Genomic DNA, 18,768 nt, shown 5'->3' with positions numbered 1-18,768 from the left:
CCCCAGAGAGTGGAGGAAGTGCTCTCATTGCTCTGCTAGACATAGGGTCAGGGCACGCAAAAAAATGTCCTCAGGTGTGGTGGAGAGGGGGAACACAGCATCCGCATCTGTGCCCCTGGGGCATGTGTACTACACCTTTGCCAACAAAGGCCTATACCTTACCATTCTTCTGCCTTGGAACCAATACACAGTATTGATTCTAAGACAGAAGATAAGAGTTTTTAAAAAATAAATAAATAAAATGGCAAATATCAAAACAATTTGATACTGGCTAAGAAATAGAACAGTGGACCAATGGAATAGATAAGGCTAGCACACAGTGGTAAATGACCATAGCAACCTAATGTTTGACAAACCCAAAGAGCTATGCTTTTGGAAAAAGAACTCACTATTCAACAAAAATTGCTGGAAAAACTGAAAAATAGAATAATAGAAATCAGGCACAGACCAACATTTTATGCTATATACCAAGGTAAAGTCAAAATGGATACAAAATGATTTAGAAATAAAGGGTGAAACTATAAACAAATTAGAGGAGCACAAAATAACTTACCTGTCAGACCTATGGATAATGGAAGAATTTCTGTCCAAAAAAGACAGAGAACATTATGAGATATAAAATATATGACTATATTAAATGTCTATATTATATAAATATATTATATAATATAAAAACTATATAAAATGACTATATTAAATTAAAAAGATTTTGTACCCACATCTCTGAATCTAAAAAAAAATAACATTGAACAAGGAAATGCAAAGATGATTCTGCCTATTGGAATTGTCACTTAAAAAGACCCTTCCTACCCTAAACCCTACTCATTCAACCAATCAAATACAACCACCTATAATGATTACCCATGTTTGGGGTGGTATTATTGATTTGCTTATAGAACAAAAAGACTTTGGGAAGGAATCACATTTAGAAAATAATCACTTTTGAAATACACTTAAAACCAAGATGTTATTTGGGATTGTGATGATATTAATGTAGAAAATAATTTATTTTTTGAATGAATGATTTTGGACCCAACACCAACAGGCTATCTAGGAAGAGTTTATGAAGCTCAATGTGAAAATGGCTGGATTTGTAGAAGGATGATGTGAAAGGGAAGAAATGCTGGTTTTCCTTCATCTCCTCAAAAAAGAGATATTCCATGAAGACAAGGCTAGAAAATCTTACATTCAAATCTGTCAAACTCCCAGACATTTGTCTATTTTAATTGTCCTTTATTAGTCAATTGAGCTTCAGTCTGACTGACATTCTTTCATTGATGGAAGGTAAATACCAATTGTGAAGTTATCCTAATAGTCTGTTATTGACAAATACATTTTGATGAATGAATTCCATTAGAGAAAAGCCTAGAATGGAGTATCCGGTGTCTGTAATCTCCCTATCCTGAATCCATTCCTTGCCTCTATCTCACCTGCCTGAGCTGCTGTGCATCCTGGGACCACCTCTCCAACTCCCTTCTTTTATGCAAACTCCAAGGTCAAAGTGTCTGAGAGGTGTTGTGGGGGGAGTCAGAAGATGTTCCACCCTCTTCCCTGCCCTGCTCTAACTGCCCAGCCTGGAGCTGGACTCCTAGGACTGTGATAAAAGGGTTTTTTACATTTTCATGTAGGCATGTGACCACTCTGGGTTGGAATATGAAAAATCAAAATGAAAGTCCAAGTCACAAAATAAAAAAGGAAGCCCATTACCACCAGCATATCACAAAATCGCCAAGAATGCTGTTATATGCATTTTGATCAGTCTTAGGGGGAAATCAGATAATGATAAGTAAACATTTGTTCTGGGACCCTTCTTAACAGTCTCACCATGGTGTGGAAGTGACTTGGGTTCCTAAAGACTATATCAGAGGAGAGTAAACTCCAACAGGTTCAATCATTATGGAATAGCTTCAAATGAAGTCCTTGAAGCATCAACATCTACCTTCCAAGGACCAGCCTAGTTGAGTCCAGAGAAGCTCAGGACCAGTTGATAGACTACTAAGTGATGAATTCTTTTGCCAAGGCAGATCAAGAAAGAAAAAAATATATAAAATAGCTTCCCAGCCCTGCAGCCCTTTTATTTCTGCAGTAACAGTAGCAGAAAAAGTGGAAAAGATAGGAGATCATACAAAGAATCTCATCATTTTTAGACCATCTACAGCATTAACTTAGCTTCTGCTACTCTGAATATATGTTCCTTGTTCAAAGATCAATAAATCGAAATCCTACTAAAGGAAATAAAATGCATCAATCCTGACATTCTTGCTATAAAAACAAGTAGAAATAAGAAAGAAGTGGCCAATCATTGAGAGGCTGGCTTATAGTACAGTCACTATGTCACAGATGTCTCATGTTGTCTTTGGACATGTGGTAAAACCAACTCTTCCAAGATCCTTTGTTTACCACATTTCCAAAGACAACATGAGAGGGCTAAAAAGCTGGTTGGTTTAAAGTCAGTGAGACCAGGACATCTCCCAGTTGTGTGGCCCTAGGAAAGCCTCATTAAATGATCAGTGTTATAGGAAACTCTAAGACTGTGTAAGCTGGAGAAAAGGAGGGGGTTTCCTCTTCTGAGATTCCCTATGCAATGATATTACAGGTCCAGTCTGTAATCTCCACCTCTATCCCAAAGACAACAAAGAGCATCATTTCCTAGAAGATTTTGGGGTCCCTTATTCTAAGGCTCTCGATGTATTCACAAAAAGACCACCAAGAACTTGCAACTTCTGTACTATCCACTGTAAGAGATAGAAGAAAGGAAATACTATGAAGAACTTGATAAGGGCCTCCACATGAAATCAGCATCTACTCTGGTACTTGGGGACCTCAATGCAAAGGAGGGAATAGATGGGGATGGAGAAAAATCCTTTGTAATCTAATAAAAACAGCTTATGTTTTATGGCACTTTAAGATCTGCCAGGACTTTACAAATATTATCTCATTTGATTCTCACAACAATCCTCTAGGGTAGATGCTATTATTATACCCATTTTATAGATAAGGAAATAGAAGTTGAGAAGTTTAGTGACTTGCTCACAGCTACTAAGTTTCTGAAGTGGGACTTGAACTCACATCTTTCTGTCTCCAAGACCAATGTTCTTATCCACTACAACACCTAGGAATGAGAGAAGCTGAAGACTTATAGTCCATATAGCCTCAGCTTATAAATCATGAAAATAATGTTCAAAAGAGAAATTGAAAGATGCTAGGCATAGAGTAGATAAACTGATAAAAAGGAAATTGATTATATCTCAATAGACACGGAATGACTCATTGCTGATGTAAGAGTCATTTCTGAGTCACTTGTCTGTATCTGTCCGATCACTAACTTGTTAGGAAAACAATCAAAATGAATGCAAGCCTTGAGTGGTTAGGTGGTGCAGTGGATAGTGGCAAGCCTGGAGTCTTCCTGAGTTCAAATCTAACTTTAGACACTTAATAGTTGTGTGATTGGTTAAGTCACTTAACCCTGTTGGCTTTACTTTCCTCATCTGTAAAATAAGCTTGAGAAGGAAATGACAAATCAGTCCAGTATCTTTGCCAAGAAAACCCCAAATGGGGTCACAAAGAGTCAGACACAACTAAGACGACTGAACAACAAGAAAAAGGAAAAAGGATACAAATCAGAAAAAAAGATAAACTGTGCATTTCAGCTAGTATAACCTTGCTGTGGATGCTGGCTCATCCATCCTTTTCATTTTTAAAGAGAAGGGATCTGAGACCCAAGAAGGACAAATGATTTGCTCCAAGTTGGCAATTGCCCATAAGCATCAGTAAGCATCAGAGCAGGAATTTGAACCCAGGTCCTCAGAATCCAGTACCACTGCTCCTTCTATGTATAACCTGTATGAACCAAGCACCATAATGAGAAAATCAGAAGCACCCATCATTTCCTGAGAGAGTTTAAATACTGCTGTAGTCAGCAATCTCTTGGTTTGCTTGACAAGCAGAACGAAGGCAGCCTGGAGCAATGCTGATTTAGAATATTTACTCATTTGTAAAATCTTATAGAGAAGGAAAGTGGGAGAGTCAGAGACACACTTACTGCCTCCTGAAACAATGAGCATCAATGAGAAATGAGGCAACGCAGGCTGGATAGCCTTTAGGAAATTGACAGGTTCTTTAAATGAGCCCAGCTTTCTCCATCAAGGATGAATACTCAAGGACAACAAACAGAAGAAATACTGAAAAGATCTGCACCTCGCCATTAAGGAAGGTAGAACATGGACATTTGGAAGAGAATATCAGAGACCTCAGATGTGCTTACAAAGAAAGTGGAAATAACTTGTGGGGGGGAAAGAGAGGGGAAAAGAAGCTGGACTGAGAATGTCTACAACACTGGGGTCTATGTGAAAGGTGGCACCAATTTGTCAAGGAATCAGTTCTCAAGCAAAGTCATGGGACATAGAGCACAGATTCCCACCTTCACCCACCAACCAGACAGAGCTTTATGGCTAGATTCCAAGGGGTCTATGAGCTTGGATGGTTAAAAATAACTTTTATTTTCACTAGCTTCTAACCAATATTTAGCTTTTTCCTTGTTATGAATTGAAACAACAAAAATAATTCCTTATTATGAGAAGAGGTCCATGACACAAAAAAAAAAGTTAAGAAGCCTTATTTTAGATTTATTATGACTAAAAAAAGTAACTGAGGAGGACATCGATAACTACCAACCCATATGTTTATATCCCCATCTATACAAACTTTTTATGAGAATACTATCATAAATACCCTGATACTCTCAGTATAGATGGGAACATAAACATATGGGTTGGTAGTTATTGATGTCCCCCTTGGTCACTTTTTTTAGTCATAATAAATCTAAAGAGCCTTCTTAATGAGAGTATCAGGAAGAAAAAGAAATGTTTTCATAATTGATATTCCTTAGGGAAGGGAAAGGGAAAAAACATTTATTAGTCTGACCTCAGATTCTTACTAGCTGTGTGACCCTGGGCGAGTCACTTAACCCTATTTCCCTCAGTTTCCTCATCTATAAAATAAGCTAGAAAAGAAAATGGCGAACTGCTCCATTTTCTTTGTCAAGAAAACCCTAAATGGAGTCATGCAGGGTTGGACATGACTGGACAACAACAAATAAGCCAGGCACTGTGTGAAGTACTTTATAAATATGCTTTCATATGATCCTTACAACAACTCTCTAAGGTAAGCACTATTATGTCATTTTGCAGTTTCAGAAACTGAGGCAGGCAGACGTTAATTGACTCACTTAGAGTTATACAGCTAGTAATGTTTGAAGTCATATTTTAATTCAGATCTTCTTGACTTTATCCAGTGCTTTATCCAGCTAGCCACAAACTCTACAAGATGCAAATTCAGCATAATATTGTTTTAGGGAAGCTTCTGGAAGATTTCCTATTCAGGAAGAACCTCTTGCCACCGAAAAAACAAAGTCATCCAAAATGAACTAAAATGAAACCTTCCCCCCTTAACAAAGTCATCTCATCACCTTTCTAAAAGTAATCATGGGGGGCAGCTGGGTAGCTCAGTGGATTGAGAGCCAGGCCTAGAGATGGGAGGTCCTGGGTTCAAATCTGGCCTCAGACACTTCCCAGCTGTGTGACCCTGGGCAAGTCACTTGACCCCCATTGCCCACCCTTATCACTCTTCCACCTAGGAGCCAATACACAGAAGTTAAGGGTTTAAAAAAAATCTTAAAAAAAAAATAAAAGTAATCATGAAAGGCTTCCTATCTCTTTAAATTCATTTCATGACATTAGCGTAATGTTTCATCAATCTAATGGAGGAGCAGGTAAATCCATACCATCAATGGATTACCATACCATCATTCCATTAGGTGACAAATAAGGGAATATTTTTGTAAGAGGAAAACCACCTATTGACTAAAAATGTATTTATGGCCATTGGCAATAGATCACCAAAGAGAAAGATGAACTCTGCATGATTAAGAGATCCAAGACAACTATTTTAGAACATTTAGCTTAGAGAAGCTCAGCCCTTGTCCTCATTGTCTAGATTGGCAATGAAGTAAACATCTAGATTAGTGGATAATCTTCCTGGAACACAAGTCTTACTGAGTCACTCCTCTACTCAAAACACTTTAGGTGGCTCCTAATGGCCAACGAGATAAAACATAAAAGGCTGAGCCCTTATTAAATATTCTCCATAATCTGATTTCAGCTTATCTTTCTGGACTTACTTTACTATATTCTTTGTGTTAAACCACACTACTGGCCAGGCAGTAAATCAATAATATCAATAATGTTTATTATGTACTTACAATGCCAAGGGAGTTCAAAAAGAGAGGCAAAAATCTTGTCCTTCCCCTCAAGAAGATCACATTCGGGGGTGGGGGGACATGAAAAAACCAACAAAAAATATACACACAAGAATGCAGGATATATACAGTATAAATGGAAATTGGGCAGTTAGGTGGCATAGAGGATAGAGTGTCCAGCTTGGATGTGCTTAAGAAGATGAGTCTCCTACATCCAAGCTTAAGACACTTAAGTGACTCTGGGCAAGTCACTCTGCCCTGTTTGCCTCAGGCTCTCCATCTGAGCTGGAGAAGGAAATGGCAATATTCTAGTATCTTTTCCAAGAAAACCTCAAATGGGGTCACAAAGAGTCAGATGACTGAAAAATGACAACAAAATGGAAAGTGATCTCAAAGAGAAGACACTAAGAGGGGAGGGATAGGACCAGGAAAGCCTTCCTGCTGAAGATGGGAGATGGGTTGACTCTTGAAGGGAGTCAGAGGTGCTAGGAGGGTATAAGGAGGGAGAATGTACCAGGCATGGGGGAGAACCAAGGTAAAGACAGAGAGATGGAAGATGGAGTGTCCTGTGTGAGAAGCAGCAAGGAAGCTGAGATAGTTGGATCACAGAATCTGCAGAAAAGAATAGCCAGAAAGACTGTTATAATAGAAAAGGGTTAGGTTGAGGATGGGGGCTGTGCCAGTTTTTATCTTTGTATTTCCAGTACCTAGAATCATGTCTGGCACTTAGCAGACCCTTTATAAATGTCCTCTGAACTGAATAATTAGAAACCCATTGCTTTTCTTTAACTGGGATGACATGGCAATATAAGATTCATTTTTTACTTGAGGGCACAACAAATTACCCTCCATTATTCAAATGGAACATATTTTGTTTTTCTAGGCAAGGAACTTTACATGTTGGGTTGTTGGTATATTTTCATAGAATCCTAAGTTTAGAGTTGGGAGGGACCTTCATTTGAGAGGAGAGGAAATAGGGTCGGTAAAGATGAAGTCACTTGCCCAGGATCACACAGGTTTCAAGGAACAATGATGGGATTTCAACCCAAGTCCTCTGACACCTAGTCCAGCACTACTCTGGGGCTTCTTCACAGCTTCCTGTTCATTCTCCTTTCAGTCCATTGGTAAGATGGTGACCAAAGTTGAAAGTTCATTCTGTGACTGTGGATCAAGATATTCCCAAAAAAGCTCTGATTGAATTTGGCCTTATTAATACCCAGATGAAATTACTCTACTGAGCTTAGTGGACAAGGAAAATGTGGTTTTTCATTTTTTTGTCCTGAATCTGTAATTTCTTGAATGTAAGGAATTCCTGGCATGTAATCTCCTCCCCCACCAACTAGCCATGAGTTGATAATTTATAATCTTAGAGAGTTCTCTAGGGCATTGAGGAATTAGGTGGCTTACCCTGAGTCACAAAATCATCCAAAGCAGGATTTACATTCAGGTCGGAAGATCACAGATGGGGAGCTAAAAGAGATCTGTGCAGCCATGTAGTCCAACCTCCTCCTTTCACAAATAAGGAAATTGAATTGGAGGGAGGTAGCTAGATTTGTCACACAGGTAGTGTCAGAGTTGGCCTTTGGATCCAAGTTCTGTGATGCCACCACAGCCAGGGCTTTCTCTACTGCCCTCTGCTGCCTCTCCATTGATCTGAGAATAGAGCCATCGATGGAATTTGGCCATTAAGGTGCCAATCACTAGGACGAAGCATTAAACAGAATGATTTCTCCTGACTTAGCCAGCAGAGCAGCTAGCTAATAGTCAAGGACATAATGATTAGTGGTCCCTACATCCAAAACATCCCATCAGCTACGGGGTTGAAGTTTGGGCACTCAAACTTGAAACCTTCATTAACTGACTGTGCAACAATAAATCAAGAAAAGAATTGAAGGCAGAAGCCTGAGTTTATGCTGACAGACCAGTGAATTCTCTATGATATCTTGGATGGACTGCATTGACCTAATTTATTAGGGCCAAATAGGCTACAGTAGATTCTCCCACAACTACATGGAGGTAGTTTATTGTCATGGAAAAAGCTGGGGATTCGGAGTTAGAAAATCAAGGCTCTAGCCTGCCATTAATGAGCTATGTGAATCACTTGACCATTCTGGGCTATATAATAAAATAAAGTCTGACAGGTAGACCAGGTGTCTTCAGAGTTCTAACAATCCATGAATCCTTGACAACAAAACGAACCAAGGAAAGCTCTTTTAGGGTGGACGACAGAGGAGAGTTAGTGATATAATTTACTACATACACTTCATCGCTCGATGTCAGTGATCAAGAATGTCCTTCAATCCTTTGAAAAATACATTTCACTCATCTAAAAATGTTCCGACTCAATCTTTCTGCAACAGTCCACCACTAACAAAGCTTGGAATGCATTAAGACTAAGTGGACAACTTCCTAGCTTTGTGGCCTGGGCAAATCACTCAACTCCAGCTGCCTCGCCTTTATCGCTCTTGGACCTGATACACAGTATTGGTTCTAAGACAGAAGGTGAAGGTTTAAAAAGAAAAAAGACTATGTGGATAAGTCCATATTGGAAATGGAAAGTAACCATTCAACTTAGAGTCACAGAACAGAACTAGGGAGGACCTTAGAGATCACCTAGTCCAACCAGATCATTTTAGATGAGGAAAATGAGGACGCAGGGAGGTTAATGACTCACACAGCTAAACCCAGATACCCTTATTCCTTGTCCAGCATCTACAGATGATTAGGCCAGTGCTCTGTAAATTATTTATCAACAATTTCTGCTTGCCCCATCACTCCCTGCTAGAAGACCAGAAAAGGCAATAGATTGGGATTGTTTCATTCTATTTACATCCTACTGCCTAGGATGGCACCCAGCATATAGCACTTAATAAATATTTGTTGTCTGATTGATTGGTTCTCTTCCCCAGTAGAGAGCAGGCTCCTTCAGGGCCATTTATTCCTCTCTGTCTGTGTTTCTCCAATGCCTAGCATGGTTGTTCATATATATATTTGTCACCTAATAAATGCTTGTTAATTAACCAATACAAAATTCCTTGAAAGATGCAATAACAGAGATAATGGTTTTCTTCTTAAACCCTATTCTCCGGCTCATTCCTCTCAGCTCTGGAGGAATGCGCCTAAAAAGCAGCTTCCCTGAATGATCTCAGGCTTACCCTGACCCCCATTCATTCACAAATTTGTATTTACAGTTACAGTCAGAGAAGTGGGAAATAACAATGTAGTGGTCTGAATGGGCCAAAATAAAATGGGCACAAGTTTGCTCTAAGAAGCATGGCTACCTTCATTAGATGACAGCAGTCTTACCTGGATGAGCAAAGCTGGTTTGGGTATCAGTCATAGAACCAATCAAAGCCATTTCTGGAATATGAGAAAGTCTGGTCTATTTAGCAGACATCTGCTTTCTGGGGCACAGGCTTATCACCAGTAAGCTAGCTACATGGTGAGGAATTCTCTAGCCCTGGCAAACCATGGAACAAAGAAAATGCAAAATGGCATTTGGGTCTGTGCAACTCCTTTCTGCCTCAATGGTAATGGCATCAGAGTGGTAGAGAAGGGTGCAGAATATGTCTAGAACCAGGCAGTTTTTCTGACCATCTCTAAAAATGAACGTAACATCTGATATTTTAAATGACCTCCCTGCTCGGCGACCAATAAAGAGACATAACACAGGAAGAGCCGAATGACTTAATTTTGACATTCTCACTACGAATGAAAGCAGAAGACAAATGAAAATTGAGATGACAATTGGAAGCTAATGGCTGGACGGCTTAGAGGCAAATAAAGGAGCTGATAAAATTAGTTTCATTGTTCATCAAAAGCTATAAGAAGCATCATTTCCTGGCACCTTTGCTTATAAGATATCAGACCTCGTGATTAGCTTTTTTTTTTTTTTTTTTTTTTTTTTTTTTTTTTAAACCCTTAACTTTCGGTATATTGTCTCATAGGTGGAAGAGTGGTAAGGGTGGGCAATGGGGGTCAAGTGACTTGCCCAGGGTCACACAGCTGGGAAGTGGCTGAGGCCGGATTNTTTTGCTTTTTTCTTTAGATTTAAATATTTTATTTTTTTTAGAAAAATTTTCCATGGTTATACGATTCCTGTTTTTACTTTCCCCTTCACCTCCTCCCCCCCCCCCTCAACTCCTTCCCCGGAATGGAGGTTTTTTAACATGGGGATTATGAGTTTTTTCTTTAAAAATTTTTTCTTTCAAAAATTTTTCTTTGAAATTTTTGATAACCATATATCAAAAGAATCCTATGTGTTTCATTTCATGCATTTTAAACACTAAGGTGTACACTGAGGTCACTAGACTGCTAAAGGGTGAAATCAAAATGTTAAGAATCCCTTTTCTTGAAGAAATAATGAAGACCCTCCTAATTCAATAAGCAGAATCTTTGACACTGACTTTAATGCAAAGGTGGCCATAGTTAAGGACAGCCAACACACCATGTTGGAAAGCATGACCCAAGAAATGAGAGCCACTAAAGCAGATTCCCAAAGTGGGCGCCACTGCCCCCTGGTGGGTGCTGCAGCAATCCAGGGGAGCAGTGATGGCCACAGGTGCATTTGGGAGTGGTGAATAACTGTTAAGGGGGAGGTGATAGTATGTGACAGGGGGCATTAAATAATATTTTTTCTGGAAAGGGGGCGGTAGGCCAAAAAAGTTTGGGAACCATTGCATTAAAGGCTCAGAGAGGAAACAAGAATCAAATGTCTATATATCGAATAATTTCTAGAATGGGGATGGAAGGCACAGGACAAAAAAAAAACATGAATTAACATCAAAAAATAAAATGTGTCAGATTCTCTCCGTTAGGAACCAGCTGGTTACCAATAAGGGAGTCATTTCTAAATCTGCTATTTGTAGCGAGAGACCATTTTGTTAGCTCTATTAAGGGTCAAAGGCAAGATTTAAACCTGAATCTCCTCCTACTAAGTCTGGGCCCTTTTACCTCTCTCACCTTGTTTCTCAATTAGTAAACATTATTGAATTAAATGATGTACTTTAAAAATAGAAAACCTGAACTGAAGAATTGGTTTTTATTCAATCACAGAATATATAATAGATATTATTTTAAATATCATACAATGTGATATCTATCTTCTCTTACCATATGAGCAATCAAGAAATAAGTATTACATGAAAGCACTGGTATAATTTATATCAGATGCTTTGGAGGGGGGAGGGAGGAAGAAAATCTGATTCCTAAAATGTGAGAAAACAATCATTAAAAATTGTTTCTACATGTTACTGAAAAGATATTTAATTAATTAATTAAAAATATCACACCAACTGCTCCCGCACGTGAATGCTTAAAAGTGTATGGAGGAAAAGATGCCTCATTGAGCAATGGATTTGGAGTAAAAAGAAACTAAGGTGCAAATCCTGTCTGACATTTGATATTATTAAGTAATAATAATGGCATTTATGTATCATTCTAAGGCTTACAAAGCACTTATTAACATTATCTCATTTTATCGTCACAACCCCCATGGGAGGTTGGTGCTATCATTATTCCTGTTTTACAGATGAGGAAACTGAGGCAGGGAGAGGTTAAGTGATTTGCCTAGGGTAGCACAGATGGTAAGTAACTGGATGACCTTGGACAGATAACTAAATCACCCTGAAGCTAAGTTTCTTCATTATAGAATGTGAATAATACCTGCTCTCCTTATCTCACAGGGATATTGTAAGGATCAGAGGAAAGAACATACGTTGGAAAAAATGAATAAATGATTAAATGCTACATATCAGATGATAATACTAATGATAACTGATTTGTTCTCCTTTGCTGTATACCAAAAGATAGCATTTATTTGTTTACTCAGATGTTCTATACAAATGGAAACAGAGATCTGAGCAGTTATCTGAATAATTCCAGCAGAAAAAGAATAAAATCTTGGTCTGAAGTATTTACATTGCTTGAGCAAGCAGGGCCCAAAGACCCCTAGTTTTGAACCTCTATTTTGCTTTAATTCTCCTTTTTAAAAAATCTTCCCACAATGTTTGCATCTTGGGCTTGAGTTTTTCTGTTGCTTCTAAGAACTGTATCTGCTACAGATTTTCAGACTTAATGATCACTTAAAATTGTCAAAGGGGGAACTGTCAGCTCCCCACTTGTATTTTGGACACATGCTTTGTACTAGGAGAAAAATACAAAGAAAATGAATTAATTTCTTGGAGTATTGTTTTATTAAGAGCCTTCATAAATAGTACCACATTTTGGAGTAAAATTTTCATTTCCCAAAGAACTATATTAATTACAAAACCATATTTAAAAGGAAATTGGGTATAGTGATAATCAGTCTTTTAAACACTGCAATTAATGGCTTCATGAACAAAGAGTGTTCCTGGACATGAGTCACATAGGGAGGAGATGAATCCCTGTTGGGTCTCTGGAAGACAATTACATTGTAAATTTTGTCAAATTAAAGCTGAAGTTTCTGTCTAGTGAGGGAAGGATATTTGGAAGGAGGAAGGAGTCTTGGTTCTCAGGATTTCAAAACTAAGTCTGGTCCTAATCCTGTACAGGGAGAGGGGTTAGACTGACTCATGAAATATCACTGGGAGAAAAAAAAATCTGTCAGGGCAACCCTGAATTATAGCATACTAAGAAGAGATCAATCTGTTCACCTCCAAATGAATCTTTCTTTCAAATTAAGGGCTGGTATGAAGAAAAACTTCCTGACAATTAAAAATCTTTGAAAGTGAAATGGCCTGCCTTGGAGAGTTAACTGATTCCCTCTTGTTTGGGTCATCAAGCAAAGACTCTCCCCATTTCAATCCATCCTCTACACATCTGCCAAAGGGATTTTCCTAAAGTGCAGTTCAAACTATGTCATCACCTCCCATGCCACTCAACTACACCACTGGCTCCCTCTTACCTCTAAGATTAAATAGAAACTCTCCTGTTTAGCTTTTAAAGTCCTTCACAACCTGATCTCTTTCCACATTTCCAGTTTTATACATTGCTACCCTCAATGCCGTCTATGATACAGACATAATGTCTTAATTATTATTCCTTACAAATATCTCACTGTATTCCATCTCTCTGTCTTTTCTCTGACTGTTCTTCGTGCCTGGACGGCTCTCCCTGCCTCCCCTTCCCCCAGTTTTTTCCATTTCTTGGAATTCTAAGCTTGCTTCAAAGCTCAGCTCAAACACCAGCTTCTTCAGGAGATTTTGTTGGTCTCTCTTGCACCATTTCCACCACGAACCCCATTCCCCCCAATTTTGTTGCTTAGTCATTTCAGTCACGTACGAATCTTTGTGATTCTAGTTGGGGTTTTCCTGGCAAAGACACTGGACTGGTTTGCCATTTTTTTCTTCAGCTCCTTTTACAGATGAGGAAATTGAGGCAAACAAGGTTAAGTGACTTTTCCAGGGCCACCCAACTAGTAAATGTCTGAGGCCAAATTTAAATGCATGAAGATAAGTCTTCCTGACTTTGGGCATTCTATCTACCTGCTACCCCATAATATAGTATATATTTTTATTTCTATAAATATAAAAGAAGAACACATCTCTATCATCATCAGCATCACCACCACCACCACCACCACCACCACCATCATCATCATCATCAGCATCACCACCACCACTACCACCACCACCACCATCATCATCATCATCATCATCATCATCATCATCAGTATTATTACACATGGCTAAACAGCTAATAACTATATGAAGCAGGATTCTCATTCAGGTCAGTCTCTCTGACCCAAATCCAGCATTCTCTTCACTATGCCAACAGGATTTCTCTAAACACAGACATCTCCTTTGAGTCGGGGTCAAGTAAGAGATCAAAGAGGAGCTACTTACAGATTTCTCAGCTCCATCAGTCTTCCATTCTTCCAGCTGCAGGTGAGACATCAGTCTACCTGAACTGGCTCCAGGACACACCCATGACACTATTTTTTGAGTTAAGTCTTGAACATTTGATACATTTCCTGCCTCTTTTTACTAAAAGTAACTTGTAGGAAGGGGTAAAAAAAAACAACAAACCACATTGCGAATTGAGGGTTTATCAACCTCAGTCCTTGAATTGCCCTTCATCCAGGCCACCATGGATACTGTTATAACATCTTACATTCCTTCTAAGGAAGTTTCTAATTTCTTAACTTCTCAAGAAGGCAAACACGCTATCGATTTTTAAAGCTTTTCTCCTTTGTATTTGGGTCATAGGAAAGCCAGTAAACTCTGCATTTACTGACTGTTATCTAACAAGTCCATTTTTGACCTGAGCCTTTAACATAAATCAGTTCTAGTGTGGAAGAAGAAGAAAAAGAGACACTTGGTTTTCAGGTCCTTTGTCAGATTAAACCCCCACATTTGTTTCTAGAAAGGATGTTGTTTAAGGGGAAAGTACCAATTTTCTCTAAACCAATTAATTAATTGATGATCCTTGATTAAGAACAAAACCAATGTTTAAATTCCCAAATACTTAAGAATGCTGGGTCCGGAGTAGGAGGCTCTAAGTTTCAGTCTCAGTCCTACCATTTAATTCTTGGATAATCTCAAGCAAGTCACTTAAGATCTCTGGATCTCACGTTTCTTACCTCTAAAACAAGGGGAGCCCAATGCCTGATAACCTCTAATGTACATTCCTGCCCTAAATTTGGGAAGATGACGAATCTGACCTTTTTTCCCTTTTGGGAGATTTGTTCTTCTAAATTCATCAGTATGAACTTTTTGTGATAACTCTCCCAACCAAAGCAGAGCAGTCAGCATTGCCAATAACTACATGATCAAGTATATGTCAGAGCCAAGATTTGAACTTAAATCTTTCTGATTCCAAAGCTAGCCATGTATTTATTATGCTAGACTCCTTTTTATTTTTTAAGCCTTTATCTTCTGTTTTAGAATTGATACTGTGTATTGGTTCCAAGGTAGAAGAGAGGTAAGGGCTAGGCCACTGGGGTTAAGTGACTTGCCCAGGGTCACACAACTAGGAACTATCAGAGGCCAGACTTGAACTCAGGACCTATTGCCTCTAGTCCTGGATCTGTATCCATGGAGTCACCTAGCTGCCCTTCTAGACTGCTTCTTGAAAGAGAAGTGACTCTGGAGCCAAAGGACCTGGTTTCAAATCCTGCCTCTCATTCTTATTAAATGTGTGCTCTTATGTTAGATTGTAAGCTCCTTGAAGGCAGGAACTGTTTTTTGCCTTTTTGTATCCCCAGCACTCAACTTAGTGCCTAGCACATAGTAGGTGCTTAATAAATGCTTATTGACCAATTGGCTTACATTAATCATTTAGGCTCCCTAAACCTCAGTTTTCTTATTTATAAAATGGGGAGGTTATATGAGAGGGCTTCTGAGATCCCATCCAGCTTGAGAACTATGATCCGACAAACCAACATATTAAAACGACTTTTTAAAAAGCCTAAAATCCATCTAACTATTCCCCCCCTTCCTTTCCCCTCCTTTTTAACCCCATCAATTCCTGCCAAGGGGCCATGACAAAATTCAAATTGCAGTTTGAGATAATGATTAAAATTCTTCCCAACATCGCTGACACTGAGAGACAAGATAAGTTTTTGGCAGAAAGGAAGGGGAGGGGGGAGGCACCAGATGGCTTCCATCTGGATCTCCATTGATTGTATAATTAAAACCCACCTCCCATTATCAGAATGGTAGGTGATAGACAGTTAGAAGATGAGTACCCTCCATGTTTTAAAGAAGCCTCCTCTCCCCCTCCCAAACACAGACGTATAAATATTAATGAACGCAATCTGCTTCTAAGCAAATTTAGCATGAACTTTTAGCAACCCTCCCTTGACAACTTCCTCCCTTACGACAGGCTTCAGTTTCTATGTTCTCTGATAAAAATAGCAACCCCGACACTTGGGTTAAATCTGTGACTGAGGAAAGCCTCTTGCTTCCAGTCAGCAAACCAGTCACCTAAGTTTCTGTCATTTGAATGTTCCTTCTAGCCATAAAAGGTTGGACTAGAACCCTAGAAATTCAGAGCTGGAAGGGATCCCAGCAGCCAAGCACAAATCTCCTCTACTACATACCTACAAAGTCAACTCACCTTCATATGAAGATCTTTGATGAAGAAGAAGCCACTAACTCGAAAGCAGCATTGTTGTTCAAATGTTTCAGTCATGTCTGACTGTTTGTGACCCCCTTTGGAGTTTTCTTGGCAAAAATGTTGGAGTAGATTGCTATTTCCTTCTCCAGATCATTTTACAGAAGAGGAAACTGAGGCAAACAGGTTAGGTGACTTGCCCAGGGTCATACAGCTAGTAAGAGTCTGAGGCTGGATTCGAATTCAAGTCTTCCTAACTCCAAATCTCCCATTTTATCCACTGCACAACCCAGCTGCCTACAAATTTCCTCTATCACAAACTAATAAGAAGTCATTTTGCTTTTTATATGAAGACCTTCAATGAAGAAGAATCCACTAACTCCAAAGGCAGACCATTACACTTGGGGATACCTCTAATTAGTGGAAAGTTTTTCCTTAAATCAAACCAAAAGTTACCTCTTTGCAACTTCCATTCCTTGTTCCTAGTTCTGCCTCTAGATCCCAAAAGAATAGGTTGAATCTATCCTCCCCGTGATAGCTTTTCTTTTTCAGTGATTTTGGGCTCATTTCTTTAAAATATTTTTTCATATTTTATTTTCCCAATTAGGTATAATAACAGTTTTCAACATACACTTTCTGATATTATAAGATCTAAATTGTCCCCTTCCCTTCCTCCCCTCCCAGAAATGGCAGGCAATTTGACCCATGATAGCCTTCCAAAAACTTGAAGACAACCATGACAGGCGGCCAAGTCTTCCCTTCAAAGGTCAAACATCCAAATTTCCTTCAGCTGATCATTACGTAGAATTTACTTGAGGTCCTTCACCGCCCCAGTTACACTCTGCTTAATGTTTTCCAGTTTACCAATTCCCTTCCTAAACTATGGGACCCAGAAGGGGATCGAATACCTGAGACATGGTCTGCCTAGGATTCTGCAGAGCCGTACTCTCACCTCCTTCTTCCTAGAAGCTTGACTTCTCAAAGTCACCATCTTGGTTGGCTACTCTTATCCCATTGCTGACATGCAATGAATTTATAGTTCAAAAAAACCCAGGACTTTTTTTTTCTTTCCAATGTATTATTGACCTATGTGAAAATGGGAGTTGCCAAAGATATTAAATACTACTATCCAGGGTCTGCTTGATTAACTGGATGGATAGAAATTAAACATGTGGCCTATAGGCTCCATGTAGCTCACAAAATAAAACACCTGAGCAGGTCAGAATAGGATTAAAATGTAATTAAGTTGGGAGAGAATATAGAACTGAAAATAAAAAGTTAGATAAAATAAAAGCACGTTAAGTGAGTGAAAGGAAAAGTTTTCATGAGAATAAAAAATAAAGTCAAAATTTTATTGAATAAAAATATATACTTAGTAAAGAAAAAATAAATTAAAATGTAATGAAATCTAGATACTACTACATTTCAAAGTTAAGGTAATATGTGATCCTCAGGGATCCTTATATATGGTTTAATGGTCTCCATTTGAGCATGATACCACTGACTTAAGCCAAGTCTGAATTTTAAAAGACTTAGGACAAGTTATGGGGTAATAATACATGGTAGCCAAGGAGTGAGTGAGTAAGCAGTTATCCAGTCACAAATTACTTGAACCAGAGGGAGGAATAGGCATTTATACAGGACCTATTGTGTGCCAGATAGCATGCTAAGTGCTTTGTAAATTTTATCTCATTTGATATTATAGCATAATACTTACTGAGTATTCCATTAGGAAAATGGGAGAAGAAGAAGAAAAAAAATCATGCCATGTCTCTTAGAAGTAGTACTATGGAAAGAAGTATGGATCTGAAGTGAGAAGACCTGCCCAAATCCTAGCTCCATCACTAAATAGTAGTGTGACCTTAGCCAAGTCATATCTCCTTTAGGAGGAGGACTCAAAATTGGGTCTCAGTTATTGCATATATGAAATGAAGATGACCTCTCAGGTACTACAGGTACTATCTGGCCTTAGACACTAGCTATGTGACTCTGGGCAAGTCCCTTTACCATGTTTGCCTCCATTTCCTCATCTGTAAAATGACTGGAGAAAGAAATAGAAAACCACTCCAGCATCTATGCCAAGAAAACCCCAAATGAGGTCACGAAGAGCTGAAATGACTGAATAACAAAGTTCCTTTACAACTTTATATCTATGATCTGAAAAAAAATAATATCTAACACTTATGTAGCCCATTTATGTTTGCCAAGTACTTTCCAGGAATCACCTCCTATGATCCTCACAACAATCCTGGAAAACAGATTTTTCTATTATTATCCCATTTTACAAATGAAGAAACTGAGTCTGGGGCTTGCCTAGGGCGACATAGTTAGTAAGTATGTGAGGCAGGATTCAAACTCAGATCTTCCTGACTTCCAGTCCAATTCTGCCACTTATCAGCTATGAAACCTCAGGTAAAACTCATCATCTCTATGGATGTCATGTAGAAAATGAAGGACTTAGATTAGATTACCCT

Source organism: Gracilinanus agilis, chromosome 5, assembly GCF_016433145.1.
Source record: "Gracilinanus agilis isolate LMUSP501 chromosome 5, AgileGrace, whole genome shotgun sequence".
Classification (NCBI taxonomy): domain Eukaryota; kingdom Metazoa; phylum Chordata; class Mammalia; order Didelphimorphia; family Didelphidae; genus Gracilinanus; species Gracilinanus agilis.
Note: the sequence above shows the minus strand (reverse complement) of the source record.